We start from the raw sequence: 20,013 nt of genomic DNA on the forward strand, positions 1-20,013 counted from the left end.
GCCTTCCAAATCTGAGTTTGAGAGTTAAAATTCATTTCCTGCTCCCAAAGCTTCTGCAGCGTGGAGGACTGAGGGTGGTGGGGGAAAGGGGAGGGGCTGAGGAGAACCGAGTGCAAAGGTTAGTTTAAGAGGAGGGGGGTGGAAACTGTTTATTTTGCCATGCCTAGAATTTGTCTTGATAGTGAGTGACTGTAAAAAGCAAAAGATATTTAAAATAAAAGTAGCTGGGGTTCTCAAAGTCAAGTCATCAGGGCTCTTAAAAGCTTCTGCCTAATTTTTTTTTTGTTTGTTTTTAAAAAATCATTTAAAATATATGGACTCATTAAATCTCCGGAGCTGAAAGAAACTGAGAAATCCAGTTCACCATCTTCAGTTTACAGGTTAAGGGACTTACCCAGGTTACAGTCAGTGACTGACAGACTGGTATGTACCGACCCTCTCCATCTGGTAACCTTTCCCCAACATCATACATATAAAGTCCGCCTTGTTGGTAGTTGTATCCGAACAATGGAACCAAATCCCTGAAGCTGGGGTAGTAGTTCATGATTAATTAATTCTTAATGGTATTGACCTTCTTTTGAACCTTCTGATATTTTCTTTTCTGTAAGGAGATCCATATTTGACCAGTTTATGTAGCAGAAAAGTGTATGAAATATGAGTGGTATAGAAACATCCTTATGATCACTTCGGTGCAATACAAAGAGTGGTGGCTGGGGAGTCAGAAGAACTGGTTTCAAATTCTATATCTGCCTCATAATAACTGTTTGACCTTGGATAAGTCATTTGATTTCACTGGGCCTCAGTTTCCTCCTCTTTTAAATGAGGAGTTTGAACTAAATGACCTATCAGGTCCCTTATATCTCTGAGTCTTTGATCCTTTTATTTGCTGAACACTAAAGACTAATGTCTGGGCAGTTAGATGGCAAAGTTGATAGAGCACTGGGCTTGGAATCAGGAAGACTCCATCTTCCTGAGTTCAAATCTGGCCTTAGATACTTACCAGCTGTGTGACCCTGAGCAAGCTACTTAGCCCTGTTTGCCTCAGTTTCCTCATCTGTAAAATGAGCTGGAGAAGAAAATGGCAAACCACTCCAGTATCCTTGCAAAACAAACAAACAACTCCAAATGGAGTCACAGAGAATTAGACACGACTGAAGCAACTAAACAACCACAAAGAGGAAAGAACAGGGAAGCCAGATGCTATGAATTCAGAAAACCTGGGTTTGAATCTTGACTCTCCTACTTCAGAGCCTTGAAAGTCTATGATCCAAGGAGTGGATTCCATGTTATTTTTCCGATTTCTAGTTGAATAAACAGAAATTGAGTTTGCTTTCCTGGAAAGCATGTCATAGTAGGAACCATGATCAGTCAAGGCTAGAGGAATAGTCCAAAATAAAAAATGAAACCTATCTCATCAGGAAAAGGTAGATAAATGCTATACTAAATTTCCTAATTAAAGTGTGTTAATGGCTTTAAAGGAAACGCTCCTAATTTGCAGCTTTTAAGGAAAGAGAGAAAGTGAGGCCTGGAGACCGCCCTAGAGTTAAAAGTTACACCTTATGCCAAGAATGGGGAAAAATCCTTAATTGTTCTTGAAAAATAAACAATAGTAATTCAAGAGAAGCAGTCACATTGCTTCTTGGGAGGAGGTTAGGCTTTTCAAGAAGCTAATAACTCTTAAACTAATCCGATAGTTTTAAGCCTAAGGGGGGTTTATTTGCATAAATCCGGGGGTGTGTGATTTGCATAAATTCCTCAAGCACTGGATTGAAACAATTAGACCTTTTCCTCACCCTGGGTAGTAAATAAATCCTAAAACATAAATAGTGCTTGAAAATGACATTATTTAACAGCTTTTTAACAATTTACCTAAATTGTAGAGGTTGGTGGGCGGATCAAACAAAGCATTTTATTCATGAGTGGCAAAACCAGACCTGATTTCTAGGAGCCTTCTCCTGTTCATTTATTTCTCTAAGTTCGTTCTTGTCAGGATCAACTCGGCGATCTGTTTTTGTTTTCTTCTTTAATAACATCTTTCACTGGGGGCATCTAGGTAAGTAGGAATAGATCATCATAATAATAGTAACAGCTAGCACTTATGTAGTGCCTACTCTGTGCCAGGCACTTTAAAAATATTATTTCATTTCATCCTTACAACAACCCTGGGAAGAAGGTACTATTATGATACCCTTTTTACCATTGAGGAAACTGAGGCAGACAGAGGTAAAGTGACTTATGCAGGGTCACACAGCTAGGGACTGTCTGAGTTCACATTTAAACTCAGGTCTTCTTGATCCATCTGTCACCTATCTGTCCTAGTGAATGATCCACTTTTGGGATGGTAGAATCATAGATCCAAAGTTCAAAAAGACCCAGTCCAAACCAGAGCTCAGCTGCGAAAGTTATTACTACTAGAGTCATGGAGAAAGTCATAATCTCTCTTCTTCTTTTTTTTTTTAAAGAAATTTGAAACCCGAGAGACAAGGTGTCATTAGGTCAGTCAACAGGCATTTATTAAGCTCCTACTGTTGCCAGACATTGTGCCAAATACTGAATTTGTGATCAGATGATCTCTCAAGATCCCTGGAAGACCTGAGATTGTCTTATGTTGACAGGGCTATGGTTTGTCCTTTGTTCTCAAAGAGGAACATGACATCAGGGAGGTGATGCCATGACAGCAAGTGAATTGAATTTAAGTGAGGGAGGGCTGTGCAATGTCAGCAACCTCACTGTCTCCTCCAGAGTCATATGGGTCCAGTGGCCAGATATATATCAGGACAACTGCAGATAGCTCCAGATGCAGGGGAAGACCTTGGCCTTTTAAAGCTAAGGTCTTTAGCAGGTCTCTGACTGAGGCAACATCCATTAAGCAAATTCTGCGTTAAACTGTCTTTCACTTTTGCCAGATTTTCAGTTTGCCTGCCCTTTCTTTTCTGTTGTGTGTCCTCCTTCCATCCCCAGTGTGACAAATGTTATTTCTGCATTTCCTATCGGATAGGGAAGTCACCCCTGTTATTCAGAGATGAGCTATTGTAGCCTTCGAATGTAGGCAGAATGTAGATCTGAGGGGATTGGTAATGGACAGAAAGAAACAGGGTAATCCACACTAGAGGCAAGAAGATGAGGTCCAGTGGGGCACTAGTGGGGGTTTTGTACTTTAGGCAGGAGAGCTGTACGTCTGAGCTCTCTTCAGCTACAAATCTCACCTTCCCAGTTAGAGTTCGAGCACCATGATTGTTTCATTCTTTGTATTTTTATCTCTAGCAACGACTACTATGCCTTCTACATGTTGCTGTTTTCACTCATGAAAACATTTAAGGTTTTCTTGTCAAAGATCCTGGAGTAGTTTGTCATTTCCTTCTTCAGCTCATTTTACAGATGAGGAACTGAGGCAAACAGGATTAAGTGACTTGCCCAGGGTCACCTAGCTAGTGTGTGAGGTCAGATTTGAACTCTTCCTGACTTCAGGCTCAGAACTCTATATCCACTGCCACCTGTGTGCTTAATAAATGTTAATAAATCATTAATGAGTTTACAAATGAACGAGCTAAATTAACACACAGGTTCTGAATAAATTTGGTTTAAAAATTTTATTTATAGGGAGGAGGGAGGGAGAAAAAATTTGGAATTCAAAATTTTATAAAAATGAATGTTGAGAACTGTCCTTACATGTAACTGGAAAAAAAATACTATTAAATGAGAAAAATATTTTTAAAAATTATTTATTTAGTTTAGATATATAAGCAGGAAAGGGTGTGGTTAGTGTTCCACCCACCTAGGGGTGGGGTCCTAGGTGTTGGTACTTTAAAATGTTTGTAAAGATTTTTCAAGGGCTCACTTTTAAAATGCTCACATACTTTAGATTTTCGGGGGGGAGGGTGGGGGATTGGAGTCGGGGGAAGAAAGAGGAAAGAGGTAGGAACGAAGAACCAATGTAATATCACAGGCTCAGGACACTAAAAACTTATATCAATATTCAGTTTTCTCCCATCTGCTCATTTTTACTCAGAAGATTCCATTGTTGCCAAAGCCACTGTTAGCCTTAGTCTTGAGTGGTTGGGGTGAGGCCTGGATAGGAAACAGGGAGAAAGCCCTGAACCAGCTTGTAGGGAGTAAGCCTCTCTCAAGCCTAGGCAGTGTTTCCTGAGTCCTGTCTGGTGCTGTCACGCAGGCTTCCCCCTCTTCCTTTATTTAGAGCTGCAGAAAAACCGGTGTTTGCAGTAGATACTAAAAAGGCACCCTTTGGTCCTTCATTCCAGTTTTGTCCTCTACCCCTTCTTGATCTGGTCTTCCTTTCAGAATGCTCCTGCTGGATCTCCATCCTCCCGCTCCTTTGCCCAGGCTTAGCCTCCGTCTAGAAGGATGGACCTGTAGATGTTATCAGAGCCACGTTTTGACAGCCCCAATTTCACAGGCTTGCTCTCAGAAACTCAGAGCCAGAAGGGACCTCCGAGGCCATCTAGTTCAGCCTGTGCATGATGAAAGCCAGTGGAGCGAAGGGTATAGGGGGAGAGGGAACGAACATTTAAAAAAAATTTAGTTTTCAACATTGGCTTTTATAAGATTTTGAGTTCTAAATTTCCCCGCCTCCCCCCCTCCCCAATCTGATATAGGCTATACATGTATGATCATATTAAACATATTTCCACATGAGTCAATTTGTGAAGGAAGAATCAGAACAAAAGGAAACACCCACGAGGAAGAAAAAAAAACAAAAAAACAACAAAAGAAAGAGAAAATCGTATGCTTCCATCTGCATTCAGACTCCACAGTTCTTTCAGTGAATGTGGATAGCATTTTCCATCATGAGTCTTTTGTAATTGTCTTGGATCATTGCATTGCTGAGAAGAGCTGAGTCTAACAAAGTCGGTCATCACACAGTGTGGCTGTTACTGTGTTCAGCGTTCTCATGGTTCTGCTCACTTCACTCAGCATCAGTTCATATAAGTCTTTCCAGGTTTTTCTGAAGTCTACCTGCTCATTTCTTATAGGACAATAGTATTCCATTACATTCATATACCGTAACTTGTTCAACCCCATTGATGAGCATCCCCTTAATTTCTAATTCTTTGCCACCAGAAAAAGAACTGCTATAAATATTTTTGTACATGCAGGTCTTTTTGCCTTTTTTTTTATGATCTCTTTGGGATACAGACCTAGAAGTGCTGTTGTTGGATCAAAGGGTATGCACAGTTTTATTACCCTTTGGACATAGTTCCAAATTGTTCTCCGGAGTGGTTGGATCAGTTCACAACTTGGAACAGCATTTATTAAGCACCTACTGTGTGCTAGGTATTTCTCTGAGTGCTTTGCCAATATTATTAGTTCATTTGATCCTCACAACAACCCTGGGAGGTAGATGCTGTTATAATCCTCATTTTACAGTTGAAGAAACTGAAGCAAGACAGATATTAAATGACTTGTTCAGGGTCTACATAGCTAGTGCCATGGGTATCCAGGACTGGATTTGAGCTCAGGTCTCACTGACTCCAGGCTCAGCCTTCTATCGAGCTGCTTCTGGATAGAGTGCTGGACTTGGAATCTTGAAGACCTGGGTTTGAATTCCACCCAGACATGTATTAGCTGTGTGACTCTGGGCAAGTCATTTTAACCTCTCAGTGCCTCAGTTTCCTTATCTGTAAAATGAAGAGATTGGCTCAAAGACCTCCGAGGTCTCTTCTAGTTCTAATGTCTATTGCCCTATGCTTCCTCAACGAGTGGTTTTCTAGATTAAGTTTGAGTATTTCTAGTGAAGGGGACCAAATTCCTGCTAAAGTCAGGAAAAAACACTCACCTGCTTTACCAAACCGTTGAATTAAAAAATGTTAACAGTGGAAAAGGAGGTAGGCAGTTCACATATATTATGAGTAAAGTGGAAGGATAACTGTTTTATATAGCATTGTAAGGTTCACAAGGTAGTCAATCAGCAAGCATTTATTGAGTTCTGACCAGATAGAGTGCTGGGCTTAGAATCAGGAAGACTCATCTTCCTGAGTTCAAATCTGGCCTCAGACACTTACTAGTTGTGTGACCCTGAGCAAGTCACTTAATTCTGTTTATCTCAGTTCCTCATCTATAAAATGAGCTGGAGAAGGAAATGGCAAACTACTCCAGTATTCTTGCTGAGAAAATCCCAAAATGGGGCCATGAAGTGTCAGCCATGACTGAAACCGCTGAACAACAAATTAGGTGTCAGGCATTGTATTAGGGGCTGGGAGTTCAAAGGCAAAGATGAAATAGTTCCTGTCCTCAAGTAAGGGAGACATCATGTAAGTTTTTTTAACAAACATACTAACTATTTAAGTATGGGGACTAGACATGATTTTACTACTATATGGAAATCACAGGTGAGAAAACTCCTGCTTACCAGTGTAGGGCACCATCTTCTCTGTACTTTTTAAGTCAGAGAATTCCCTAGTGCACTGGAAAGTTAGGGGACTCCTCTAGGGTCACACAGGCAGTATGTATCAAGGGCTGGGATTTAAACCTAGGTCTTCTTGGTTTAGAGTCCAGTTCATTGACCACTATCCAACATACTAACATATACTAACATATCTCTCTTATAGGAAAACGCACAAAAGAAGTGTAAGGTGCTTAACATGCATTATATCATTTGATTCTCATAGCAACCCTGTGCAGTAGATGCCACAGGTATTATTATCCTTGTGCACAGATGAGCAAACTAGGCAATGAAATGATTTCCCCAAGATCCTTCAAGTAGTAAAGGACAGATGCAGGCAGGATTTCAAATCAAATCCCTCTCTTTTAACTCCAAGTCCAAAATCTTTCCACTCCTGAGTACTTCCATCCTTTCCCTGTTTCACTGTAATATGCTTGGTGGCCATAGACATATGGATGCATTAAGTTATGGATGAAGTTCTATATTTGGAGAAACAGAAATTTCCTTTGCTTCATCCAAGATTTCAGCAGAGAGTTCTTTGCCCCCAGCTCTAATCACGTACACATAATACACATACACAAATTTGCATTATTCCCCCAAGAATTCAATACTTTCTCATATTTGCTACCCCAAAAATGTCGCACTATATTATAAGATACAGTGTCAAATTAAGACAAATGACCATTGCAAGCCTGCTCAGTTTGTATAAATGTCAAGTTATGAATTTAAAAAGAATTGTGCCAATTTGAAACAAGCAGAATACATCCATTCATTTAAAAATGTAAGTATCCAAATTAGAGGACTAAGGGGCAGTTGGTGGTGCATCTGGCCCTGGAGTCAGGAGAACCTGAGTTCAAATTCACCTGACACTTAACTAGCTGTGTTACCTTGGGCAAGTCATATAACCCTGATTGCCCCTGCCCCCATCTCCCAAAAAAAGAAGACTAAGACATTTTCTCCAAACATATAAGTGGCACTGATGTCCTTTCTTAGCCCTTAGAATCTGAAAACATCATGAAAATAATTCAGTACAAAAGTCCTTAAGCATTTCTCAAGGAAGGGACTTTCTTTTCTTTTGAAGATGTTGTTAGGGTTTAGAAATATCACAGGACTTGAAAATGCATTTTTCACCTATTTTTCTAATCTGATCAAAGTACTTAGCGTTCCCCTTCTACCAGCCTTTTTTTCTCCCTTTTGGGATAGCAAATTAAGAAGACCTGAAATGTTCAAGCCCATTTTAAATCAGTTTCTCAGTTGTTCATTGGAGACTGCAAATCAGAAGGCTATGATAATTTAGACGTTGGGGTTCTATAGACTCAAACTTAGTTAAGACTGGAAAAAGAACCCTCAGCTTATTTGCAGCATAAATAAAAATAGTAATGTCACATTGTGATTAATAGTTGTGATATTGAAATGATGGTATGTGGTTTAAAAAAAAATCTGTGGCATTATTGTCCACATTGAATCTGAGCTTTCAAACAATTATTTTCGGGAGGAAACATGGTATATAGGATTTAGAGTTGAAGCTCCTGGGTGTCTGACTGCTGGCCCTTCCACTTTTAATGTGAGCTTGGTCTCTTCACCTCTTCACATCTAGAGGGGTGTTATTAGGTAGCCACTGAGTGCCTTTCCAACTCTAAATCATTTATTTTTGGAAAAAAAAGGTACAGGCTAGACCAGTGGTTCTTAAACATTTTGGTCTCCGGATTCCCTTTACACTCTTAAAAATTAGTGAGACACCAAAGACTGTTTGTTATGTGGGTTGTTTCCATTGATATTTAGTGTATTAGAAGCTAAAACATCTTTCAGAGGTTTGCTGGAGCCAGCTCATACCATGAGAGCTGATTGTTAAATTTTCAGTATGAGCATCAAAAATTGTCAAATGCTACAAAATTAGAGTTTGATTTATTGTTTTGTTGATTGTCTAGGTGAGAAAAATGATAGAGAAAATATCAATAATGCTGATTAAACTTCAAAATATATACCCAAAGGTCCCTGGACCACACTTTGAGAACTTCCGGGCAGGACTGTAGGATAAGATTGGTATAGAAAGCTGCGAACTTCTGTAATGATCTATTTCCATAACCTTGCTTAAGTATTTTAAGCAGTCACAGCCAATTACATTTCTAGTCTGTAAAATGGGCAAATAACATAGAAGCAAATTTATTATAACATGAGGGTAGGGACCAGTGATCTAAAATTTGTGTAGTTCCCATAGTGTTGTCTTTACAGTAGGTACTTAATAAATACTTATTGAATAAATGGATGTGTTTTTACATTGGCTGTGTTTTATGCTTACTTATAAGTGTACATGTGTTTCCTCCAACAGGATGTAATTTCCTTAAGGGTAGAGAATGTTTCAATTTTGTATTTGTAACCCCTGGGCCTAATTTCATGCCAGGTATACAGTAGTCACTTAAGAAATGCTTGGTGTTTAATTGATTGATTGATTAACCACTCTAGTCTATTTTGTCTTCTGTAAAATTGGTATAGAAGGAAGGAAACAAGCATTTCAGTGCCCACCTATGTGCCAGGCACTGTGTTAGGTGGTTTACAAATATTACCTCATTTGATCTTTACAACAACCCTTGGAAGTAGGTGCTGTTATTATACTCATTTTACAGTTGAGGAAACTGAGGCAGATAGTGAATAAGTGACTTGCCCAGGGGTCACATAGCTAGTAAGTGCCTTAGGCTGGATTTGAACTCAGGTCTTCCTGATTCCAGGCCTACTGCTCTATCCCCAGCAATAGTCAGATGGCTAATAATACCTGTCCTACTAAATTCACAGGGTTATTGTGATGATTAAATGAGATAATGGACATGAAAACGTGTTGTGAAGTGCCATTTCATTGTGAATATTATTATTAATTTTTGTTGTTATTGAGTTGTTTTAGTCATGTCCGACTCTTTGTGACCCCATTTGGGGTTTTCTTGGCAAAGATACTGAAGTGGTTTGCCATTTCCTTTTTTTTTTTTTTTGGTGAGATAATTGGGGTTAAGTGAGTTACCCAGGGTCACACAGCTACTAAGTTTCATGTGTCTGAGCTGGATTTGAACTCAGGTGCTCCTGACTCCAGGGCCAGTGCCCTATTCGCTGCGTCACCTAGCTGCCCCGCCATTTCCTTCTCCAGCTCATTTTCCAGATGAGGAAACTGAGGTAAACAGGGTTAAATGACTTGCTTAGGGTCACACAGCTAGTAAGTGTCTAAAGGCAGATTTGAATTCAGGCAGATGAGTCTTCCTGACTACAAGCTTGGTACTCTATCCACCATGCCACCTAGCTGCTGTCCATTAAATGCTCAATACTTTCCCTCATTTCAATATTTGCCTCATGACTTAATTACTTAGTGAGAACAATTTTACTCTAAGGATGCGGCATTTTAAAGGTGTTCTATCTGACGTCCTATATTAGTTCTGAGGAGTCTTATGACAAATGCAAGGCTGGGAAGTAGTATGAATGCAAACCTATTCCTCAACTCTAATGCCATAGGACATAATTTTATTTATGTCTCTGATAAGAATGGGACCAACTAAGGGAACAAATTATTCAAAAAACAAAACCCCCAAACACAACATATAGTCAACTCCTGATGATGTGATTTCAAAGCTGCCCCATTTGAAATCCAAATCAGTTTTTCTCCCATCCCAGGTCAATTCACTCCGCCTTCTTTATTTACCTTATAGACGCAAGGTCAGGAAATGAAAACAATTTGTTGGATGATGGGGTAGGCCTACGTGATCTCTAAGATACTTTCCTGCTCTAATATTTTACGTTTCTATAATTCTGCAAGACATTCTTCCACATATTTATATGATGCACATCTAGGCAAAATATAAATAACTTTAGGAATTTTTTTATTGCTGTTTTCCTCCAGTGGGGCAGATAATTGTGTTGACTTCTGTGAAGAATCCTTGCTGAAGACTGAAATGATAGCCCTGGTACGTCTCATCTCATCTATCTGTATGTTTCAAGTCAAGTACTGCCGTATCTACCGAATATCCAAATAGACAATTTTCCATTTCTCTCAGAACAAGCATCCCTTTGGCTCCATCCCATCAAGTTTTTGGCATCTTGTTCTGTCCTCTGTGGGCCCAGTGAAATCAGTCTGTTAAGTTGGGATGGCTCTTCTGTCCTTTGTCATCTTTGCTAGATGATGGATATGGTATCTATTCATGCTAAAAATTATTTCTGTCACATCTTTCATTGTGACCTCTCTTTGTCATGTGACCATGATGATGGGAGAGTCAATATGTTATTTTTAAAATATGTGTCTACTCTTCTCTCTTCAATGTTCAGGGAATGTATCATCATGGTACATTGTGGAGTTGAATATCTTTGCCCTCATCTTCACGGACACCTCATCATTATCTAGTACTACACACACATGACTGAAATTGATTTAGGCTGTTTGGTACATGGAACCCATTCTATTCAAATGCTCTATAGAAAAATGTTAAGACCTTCTGATTGATAATTCAGCTCAATCCAACAGACATTTATTAATTACCTACTCTGGCCCAGACATTATGCTTTGCTCTGGACAAATGAAAAATCTTTTTTGCCCTCAAGAAGCTTATATTCTAATAGAGGAAAGAAGAGGGACGGCATGTATACAGACAAGTAAGTATAAAATGCCTCCAAAGTAAAATACCAGGTAACTTTGGAAGAAGAGGAGAGAACACTGACAACTTGGGGTACCAGGAATTAATGAGAGTATTGTGGCAATGGAAGTAAAACACATTAACAGGCAATTTAATAGACTGCAAGAGACCTTAGAACTCAATGAGCTCAACCTCCTAATTTTTATAGCAGCTGTGTGGCATAGTGGATAGAGTGCTGAGACGGGAGTCAGGAAGACCTGAGTTCAAATCTGGCCTCAGACACTTCCTAGCTGTGTGACCCTAGGCAAGTCATTTAACCCTGTTTGCCTCAGTTTCCTCATCTGTAAAAGGAGCTGGAGAAGGAAATCTCAAACCACTCCAGGATCTCTGCCAAGAAAACCTCAAATGGGGTCACAAAGAGTCAGGTAACAATTAAAATAACTGAACAACCCTAAAAAAACAACAACAACCCTCAAAGCTTGATCTAGCATTGATTTTTTTTTTTGCCTATCTCTAACCCTTAGTGTACTTTATCTTTTAAAATTTTTTCTTCTGTTGATGTATTTTGTTTCAATTCAGCAGGTACATTCCAAAAACCACATAAACAAACCTCCCAACAAAGAACATCGTCTGTAAACGATGTAAGGAAAATCACCTAAAAGGGTATTTATGACTGATGACACTTTCTACTTTCATTATTTATGATTTATTAGCAGAAAGACTGTGGGTTCAATTTTTAATTATTTGGTACCAGTGCTCTCTATTCTATTTGATTTATTGATGTCTTCATCCCTTGTGGACTCTGCTTCCTTTGTTTCATGTCATTTCACACAGCTCTCCCCTTATTCCTCTGAATTCTTCATTCTTATCTTTCTATATAGCACAATGACGTTATGTTATGTTCACATGCCACAATTTGTTCAATCATTCCTCACTGCTGTACTTTTCTTGAGATGCTTTATAATTATCACTTTATAATATACTGTCATACTCTAATTCTCTGCAGCACACCATTTAGCGCTTTATTTTATCTTGTCTCATTCTTTACAGGTCTCAAGTGTGTATATTTTATTTCCCCATTGGGAATATAATATCCTTGTTCTCAGAGGCTGCATTTTATACTTTTTTGGATCCCTGACAACACTAGCCTCATAATAGGCCCTTGGTAAATGGTTTTTGAGTATTTAATTGGTTGACTTTGAAGTTCCTCTCCATCACAAAAGGCCAGGGATCCTCCAGAATCCATGGCAGACGCTTATGTTTCTATTTGGTATGCCTAAGTAAGAAAGTTCAATATGAGGAGCTCAGAAAAGTAAAGGAAGATTTGTATGAACCGATAGAATGAAATAAAGCTTAAAGCAGGATAGCAATATGCACAATGAACAGATCACTAAAAAGAAGTCAAGGTCTAAATAATTGAGAAAGCAATAATATCTCTGAAGAATAGATAACAAATTTGAAAGTGGACTCTTGTTAGATGAGGCCATTGTATTGGTTGTTTGTTTAATTGTTTTTCTTGGTCATAAGGGTTCAATTTTGGTTGAGTAGGAGAAAAGACCATGAAATTATAAAACAAAAACGCTGGCCTCAAATCTAGCAAGACTTGGGTTCAGGTTCTGTCCTCTGACACTGATTGGCTGTGTAACTCTGGGCCAGACCCTTAACCTCTCAGAGCTTTCTAAGACTATACTGTTACAAAGAAGGTGCTGACCTGTATTGATTGAGGAAATTTCTTCACTGTGAAGTTACCTATACTGATGAAAGGACAGCTCTAATCCTTACTCTAATTTTGGCAATAATGTGAAGGATAGTTAAAATGAAATGAGGGTGAGTATTGGAAAAAAGGAGGGACTGGAGGCAGGATGGACCTTCAGGAGGCTATAAAATGGTTCAGGTGGGAGGTAATGAGGGCCTGAATAAGGATGGAGGCATTAGAGGAAAGGCAGAGTCAGATTTATAAGAATATCTCTTGCAAACTTAACTAACAAGAGTGTGTTAATCAAGCTAAGAGTTGCTTCCAAGTATTTAGGCCTTAAACGGAAAGAGGAAATACCTTAATGTCTACCACTATAATGGTTTAGCTTGAATCAAAGTCAGGAGCTTGGAGTGAGGTTGTTAGTTCACAAGAAAGGGCGAGGTTGCTCGAAAATCACAATTAAGCAGCTTCCTGTTTTGAAGATGTAGTTCAACAATGATGGCAAATGGCTTCAAAGATAAAAATGGATGCTTGCCAGCTTTTGGAAAGCACCAGTCTCCTTCACTTGTTTTATTGTTTGATGACCAAGGGGTCACAGCTCTGTCTGCATTGTTTTCTCCTCTCTTTTCTTTGTTAGGCTGTTAGAATTCCTGCTGAAAATTAAATTATGCTTTCCAATTTCCTCTTCTTGATTCAAAAAGTTAATTATAGAGAAATTATTAAAGATATTATAAAGTGAGGATACTTGTTTTTCTGTATTCTGCAATTTCTACACACAAAGAAGTAAAAATAATAGTTTTGTGCCCTCCCCCCACACCTTTGGAAAAGGTACTTCAAAATATTTCTCCAAAGGCTCAAATATCTTGGCAACAATTTTTTCTCCCTTTCCGCTTGCTTTGAGACAACACTGTGTCTGGAACATTACTTCTTATTATATCTTTCTTCCGTGTGCCATAGACTCTACACTGCCCTCCCCACACCGTATGTTTCTGCCAAACTGGACCACTAGCTATTCCCTGAACTCATCTCTCTCTCTCTCTCTCTCTCTGTCTCTCTCTCTCTGTCTCTTCTTTCTTTCCTTCTCTTCCTTCTTTCCTTCCTCCTTTTCTTTTTCTTCCTTTTTTCCTTCTTCCTTCCTTCTTTCTCTTTCTTCCTTTCTTTTAATCAAATGTATTCACATCACAGGAATATAATTTTATTGGATGTTTGAAAGTGAATATCCAAGAAACACCTCAACATGTCCAAAATAGATATCATTATCTTTTCCACAGATCTGATCCTCTTCCTAAGTTCCCTATTTTTGTCAAAGACGCTAGCATTCATGAAATCTCTCAGGTTCATAACAATTCATAAATTGTCCACAATTCCTCACTAGCTCTCACCCTATATCTCCAAATAGTTGCTCAATCTTACTGTTTCTACTTCTACAACATCTCTGAGCATCCAACCCCTTCTTTCTACCCACACAACCCTCATCATTTCTCCACTAAACTGTTGCAATAGCCTCTTAATTATTCTCTGCCTCATCTCTTCCCAATCAATCCTCCATTCTTATGGCAAATTAATTTTCTTTAAGCATGTATCTGGCCTTGTCACTCCCCTACTCAGTAACCTTCAGTGGCTTCCTACTGCCCTTAGCATAAAATATAAACTCTTTTGGTTAGTTTTTAAAGTCCTTCACTACCTGGCCTAAAATGATCTTTCCAGCCTTGTTGTACATTACTCCTTCCTTGCTTTTGGATCTAATCAAATTAGTCCTCTTCTGTTCCCCACATGAGACTCTCCACCTTCTGTCTCTGAGATTTTCTACTACCCCCATTCCTATAATGCATTTCTTTCTCATCGCTGCCTTAGAGAGTCCTTCTTTTCCTTTGTGCTGAAACTCAAGCATCACTTGAAGACTTTTCTAATTTCCCCAAATATTAGTACTCCCCTCTGTGAGCTCCTTGAGAAGCAGAGACTATATTTTGCACTTCTTTGTATCCTCAGCACTTAGTTTCATGCCTGTCATGTAGGTGTTTAATGAATGCATTTTGACTTTAATATCTTTATATTTATTTTTATTATTCTCTTTAAGCTTATTCTGTATACGTACATATGTATTATTGTCTCCCCTAGTTGAATTTAGAGATTGTTTCATTCTTTATATTTATATACCTAGGACATAGCATAGCACCTGACACTTAGGAGCTTAATGAATACTTGTTGATTAATTGATTGAGAGTTAATGCCAATGGCAAGCCTCTTATAACTTAGTGGATAAAGTCTTGGAGAGGTAGCTGAGGCTTAGAGTGGTTAAGTACCTTACCCCTGGTTGGTTCAGTTGTTTTTCTGTCATATCCAATACTTCATGACTCCATTTGGGATTTTCTTGGTGAGTGAAATGATTATTAAATAGCCAATTGTTAATTCTGGGGAAATCCAGGATTTTTTCCCTTTCTATTTCCTCTTTCTCTACTAGGTCAAGTCAGCCTCTGAAGAATAGAGCTGATAATGAGATTGGACTTCAACGTTCTCCTCTATCTTGTTCAGACCCCATCCAGCTGGGCAAACGGTTAAGTGACTTGCCCAGGGTCACACAATTAGTAAGTGTCTAGGGTCAGATTTGAACTCAGAAGGATGGATCTTCCTGTATCCACAATGCCACCTAGTTGCCCTAATATTTTTACCCCTGGTTATGTAGTAAATATCAGAGGCAGAATTTGAACTCATCTTCTTGACTCCAAGTTTAGCATTTTATCAGTCAACAATCAATCACTTTCAACAAGCATTTATTAAGTCATCACAGAGTGCCAGGTATTAGAATAGGTACTAGGAACAGAAAAACACAAGGAAGAAATCCCTGCCCTCAAAGAGTCAATCTATTGAGGGAGGGGGAATAGCATTTATACTTATAAATAGTTACAAAATAGATACAAAGTAAATACCAGGTAATTGTGGGAAGAGAGGGAGTTACTAGCCTCTCAGAGATCAGGAAAGGCTTCCTGCATTTAGTGGTACTTGAGTTGAGCTTTAAAGAAAACTAGGGTTTCTAATGGCACGGTGTGCTGGTTTGCCCATGTAGTTTGCCCATGTAGTAGTCCACATGGGTGTATCTAGATGTGACTCACTGAGAGGCAACAATAGATATTTCTAGAGTTTCCTCCCACAATCCTGCTCCAAGGGAGACTTTGATTCCAGCCAAGAGAAGATCTTGCAGGAGGTTGGGGCCATTCTGCTTTCCTCAGAGAAAGGAGGTACCAGGTTAGAAGTATACCTATCTGCTCCCTTAGATATTGTTAGTCTAGGGGACATATTTTTTAGGTTCAAGATACACTCCTCATCTCTATCCCTTAATACGGAAAGAGTGCTCCAAACCAATTTATCCAAATTAATTTCTTCCCACCCAATTCTAGTTTGGCAAGGAACATATATAGTGAATAGCGAATAAACCCATTTAACCAAGTCAATAGCAAAACAGAAATCAGAGAAGTTAGAAATATGAGAATATGCCAGACAGGACAGAGTGAATGAGCTCTCCCACGGGGAGTAAGATAACTCAGCTCAACCAAGACAGAGTTTTAGATCTCACCCCGGGGGGAATACCCTGAAGCCTCTGGAATAGTACATTGGGGATAGAGATGGGATTGATGTGCCAACTCCTCTACGTGTCAGCTTCTCCTCAGAGTCTTTCCCTATCAGGACCTGAAGAGAGTCTGAAATCCTATTTCTTCTCTCTTGAAGTTGGAAGCTAGAGGACCAGAATCTCTCTTCTCTAAAGCTCTCAACAATTTTGGCTCTTACTCAGGCATGGGACATTGAATAATCAATCTCCACCAATTAGGATACACTAATAAAAGAAGCAGACCAATCAGACAATCAGTCGATACACATTAGCTCATGAGCTCCTCAAGGACAAGCACTGTCTTGTATCTTTCTTTGTATCCCCATTATTTAGCACAGTGCCTAGAACATAGTAGGCATTGAGTAAATGCTCATTGACTGACTGTTTGACTGACACCATCCAGTTGTAAAGTGGAGATAATAGCACTTACCTCACAGTTGTGAGTATTAAATTGGATAGTATTTGAAAAGTGCTTAGTGCAGTGACTGACCCATGGTAGGTGCTATATAAATATTTATTCCTGTCCCCTTTCTCCCCTAAAACTCATCACCATTATAATGATATTTGCCAAATGGACTGGTCTTGTAGGCCAGGCATAAATGAAATTAGTTTAGTGCTTCAGAGTCAGGATTGGAATGAAATCTGAAAACTTGTGTACCATCTAACAGTTAATTAAAAAATGTTTACTTATCCACAACATGGAAAGGATAATAAGCAAGGATACAGCACTGGTTTGGGTAGACCTGGCCTCCCTCTTTTCTAGAAATGCACCTGGTCAGCAGGGTATGTTGGATGGGGCATTGGAACATCTGCCAAGTGTGAGGGGCACTGAGTCTTTATGAGGCCACTAGGAAGCCTCGTCAGTGGCTGGAACCTTACCCCTCTCTGCCCCAGACCAAGTAAGTCTGAGGTTGCTTCTCTACCTTTCAGGGAAAAACTAGTTCAGCCAACATGGCAGAATCATAGGTGAACAGGAAGACACATTAATCACTTGCGCTTTAGTCCTGTGGACCATGCAAGCTTCGGGGTCAACTTCTCTGTTATTTAGGGGGGTAAACCCAACAACCTAACCTAGCCTTTATGGCAGAGACTCTTCCAGATGCTGCTCCCACCACAACTGAGATATTTGCATAGGCTGCTAAGGGCACCTCATCTCTTGCACAGTTCGATATTTACCAGTAAATTCGTACTCCACTTCTTTTCTAAATTCCATAATGATGACAGTAATAATTATAATAACTGACCTTTATAAAGTACTTTAAGGCTTGTAAGGTACTTCACATTCCCCAGATCATTTGAACTTCATCACAGCCCTGTGGATTGCTGTCCTCTTTTTAAATAGCCTTTTGCTTCAGTCACTTTTTTTTTTGAACTGGTTGTTGGCAGCTCATCCTACAGAAGAATCTGTGTTCACTGACTATATATCCAAGACATAGAGACCTCTGAGATTTGCCAGTGTTTTTATTGGAATGGCTAGGATTAGGGCCCCAGTAATAAATGAAGGGATGGAGACTGGCCACAGCCTAACTTCCTTTTGATTCAATGCAGAGACTTTTAACTGCGAATCTATAAATACATTATTAGCTTAGCACAGAGGAAAATGGGAACTGGAGCCAATCAACTCTATTCCATCTTGCCTTATTGGTAGTCACCATGACAATTGTCAAAATGATCTCACAATGCTGTAAATCAACAAAGTGTGGTATGGTCTTAGAGAATCATGATTACAATGCATTTAAAATCAACGTAAGTCATCCAGCACATAAATTATGCATAGTAATTACTCATCCCAGAAAGCTTCCTAGACTCTTCATATAGTCTTTTATTTCATATCCTTTCCAGAGTTTTGTGTTTATTCTGCTTCTGAGGGTTTAAAATAATTATGATTTCAGTAGTAGTATAGACGTAGCTTTAACAGACTAATATTGTCTTGGCTCTCCATTTCCTGCAGTTTCTGTTGTGAATAGATTAGCACAGAGTTAAATTTATATGTGACTGCTGACTAGACAAGTGGAAACTTTGTGTTTTTCTAGTTTCTGCCTGGGTGTCTTCTTATGTTTCTTCCAGCTGTCAATCTATGATTTTATAGACCAAATTGGTGATAAAAAGGGCACAGAGTTAGAACATCGTGGAGTGTTGTGATTTGTTATTTGTGTTGTTTTCCTATTAGACTGTAAGCTTCCTGTGGGTGGGAAATGTTTCACTTTTGCCTTTGTACCCTCAGCACCCAGCACAATGCTTCACGCAGAAATGATAAGCAGGATGATTTTAGAAAAACCTGGAAGATTTACATGAACTGATGCGGAATAAAGTGAGCAGAACCAGGAGAATGTTGTACACAGTAACAGCAATATTTTATGATGAAGAACTGTGAATGACTTAGCTATTCTCAGCAATACAATGAGCCAAGATAATCCCAAAGAAGTAATAATGAAGCATACTATCCACTTCCAGAGAAAGAACTGATATTGTTTGAATACAGAGTGAAGCATGCTGTTTTTCACTTTCTTTCATTCATTTTCTTTTATTTGATTCTTCTTGTACAAAATGACTAATATGGAAATATTTTACATGATTGCACATGTAGAACCTATATTTGATGACTTACCATCTCAGGGAGGGGAGGGAAGGAAGGAGAGATAGAGTTTGGAATGCAGACCTTTAAAAAAATGTTAAAAATTGTTTTAACATGTAATTGGGGGAAATTATATATATATATATATAATACATACACACATATATGCATATGTACTACATAAATGCTTGTTGATTAAAGTATATCACTTTAAAAAAAGGCAGACTAATTTTTTTGCCAGGGTAGCTAGACATGGAACAGAGAGAGCCGTATGGGACCACCAAGAAACAATCATGCCTAACTGCCACTGATCAGGTGAGGTGGGCAAAGGACCTACAAGGGAAAGTTTGGGGTATACTAGGTGTGGAAGCTCATCACTGCTCCTCCTTTCTTGCTAAGAAATTGACTGTTTTTCCTTAATAAAACTGGGCTCATCTGATTACAGGGGATGAAGACATAGGGAGCCAGAAGGAGTCCAGAATGAAAAACCCTATACTTCATTTGAGAAACATAAATGTGTGCGCCCTAAACTATTAGGTGGAAGTAATACAGGAACTGGGATAGAGATGACTGACCCTTTTAAACTGAACAATGAGCAGCCATTTGGGGAGTTTTCCATACTGTGTTATTATCTCCTATTTCTCTCTGCAAATGTACTTAAACTATAATATGAGTGTAACTTCCTAGTGGGCCACACAAGGCCGAGATGGATATAAGAAACTTAATAGGAAATGAAACACGAGCTAGACCTAAACTATATTTTTGAGATTTTCCTGAAATTAAATTTAAAGTTGGGCAAAAAATGACCTGAAGTTGTTATAGATTTATGAAATATTATGTCATTCTTTTACATTTTAATGCCCTAGACTGAACCTAGAGCAAGGGTTCTTAACATTTTTTTTGGTGCCATGGACCCCTTTGATATAGATCTCTTATCAGAATACTGTTTTTAAATGCATAAAATAAAATACATAGGATTACAAAAGAAACCAATTATAATGAAATGCAGTTGCCAAAATATTAAAAAAGCAATCACGTTTATGGACTCTATGGCCTAAAGGATGCTGGGTCAGGGTAAGGGAGTAGGGGTTTACTGCATTTAGGAGCCCTTCCCAGCTAGTGTACCAATCAACA

At 38.9% G+C, this 20,013-nt stretch overlaps 1 long non-coding RNA gene across 2 annotated transcripts; it reads left to right on the forward strand.

The window, feature by feature from the left end:
* Positions 1-231: 231 nt before the first annotated feature.
* On the forward strand, positions 232-18,624 carry LOC114022878. Of its 2 annotated transcripts, XR_003566720.1 has the most exons (4): positions 232-423; positions 10,278-10,341; positions 15,162-15,285; positions 18,529-18,624. It is a non-coding gene; the product is annotated as an uncharacterized LOC114022878 (long non-coding RNA). The 2 variants fall into 2 exon arrangements; XR_003566721.1 differs by lacking the exon at positions 15,162-15,285.
* The last annotated feature ends 1,389 nt before the right edge of the window (positions 18,625-20,013 follow it).

Source organism: Vombatus ursinus, unplaced genomic scaffold (genome assembly GCF_900497805.2).
Source record: "Vombatus ursinus unplaced genomic scaffold, bare-nosed wombat genome assembly UNPS02014814.1, whole genome shotgun sequence".
NCBI lineage: Eukaryota > Metazoa > Chordata > Mammalia > Diprotodontia > Vombatidae > Vombatus > Vombatus ursinus.